Raw genomic sequence first — 1064 nt, 5'->3', positions numbered from 1 at the left:
CACACACACACACACACACACACACGCACACACACACACACACCCCGCCTTTTTCACATTGAAATAAATCAGTCCAAATGTTTCCTGTTTTAGTTCAATTAGGACTAACAAAATATATATTTTTTATTATTACTATCACTTTCTTCACCTCAACCACACTACTTGTTTGTGTGGCATCATTGGGAAATCTAAAGAAATCATCAAAGGTATCAGAAAAGTAGTTGTGGACCTGAATTATCTGAATAATTATCAAACAATTATGCAAGTTTAAAACACCGTGGGACTTCCGAGCCATCATAGTGGTCAGGAAGGAGATGGGTTCTGTGTCCCACATGTGACTGTGTTTTGGATTGACATGTGCATATCAACAAAAAGCAAAAGAGCTTGTTAAGGTGCTAGCTGAAGCAGGTAAGAGAATGTCATAATAAACAAAGAAACAAATCCTGCATCAGCATGGGCTGAAAGGCCCCTTAGCAAAGACATTCTTTTGAAAACTTCATAAAAATGCAGGCTACAGTTTGCAAATTCAGACAGGAAGAAAGACCTTCTTTTTCAAAGGCCTGTCCTGTGTTATGACAAAATTAAATTTGAAGTGTTCCACCATAATGACCATCGGTTCAAGCCTGAGGAAATTATCGTAGCTGTGAAGTACGGAAGTACGGCATTATGCTGTGCTGATCTCATGCTTCTGAACTGACTGTAGTCCTTTGAGAAATGTAGTTATATTCAATCAATATTTTGTAAGGTCCTTTTGCAGATTAAAAGTACCCTTTGAAAACAACAACGTTCAAACAAGTATTACACACCCCTTTTCACTAAGCCCACATTTTTGAATTAAAAATGCTACTTTTATTAGTCCAATGTTTTATTCTAATCTCAAATCTCATGTTTTCACCATTTGTAAGTGGAAAAAAATTGTTTACGGAAAAAAATTTGCCTACTTTTATGTGTTTGTAAATATCTGGTTTCAGCTGTACTTTATTCATGAACGATGAATGAAACGAGCATTAGAAGTTATAGCTTTGAGTTAACAAAATATATATATAGTAGAAGACATATATATA

The 1064-nt window shown here is 35.2% G+C and overlaps 1 protein-coding gene across 4 annotated transcripts in view; it reads right to left on the bottom strand.

Moving 5' to 3' along the window:
• Positions 1-1064, bottom strand: part of LOC103477022 (collagen alpha-1(XIX) chain) — a 127088-nt gene that overhangs the window by 9364 nt on the left and 116660 nt on the right. The window lies entirely within an intron of this gene.

This window comes from Poecilia reticulata, linkage group LG15 (genome assembly GCF_000633615.1).
Source record: "Poecilia reticulata strain Guanapo linkage group LG15, Guppy_female_1.0+MT, whole genome shotgun sequence".
NCBI lineage: Eukaryota > Metazoa > Chordata > Actinopteri > Cyprinodontiformes > Poeciliidae > Poecilia > Poecilia reticulata.
The sequence above is the reverse complement of the archived record's forward strand: the minus strand, read 5'-3'. Positions and strand labels throughout refer to the sequence as shown.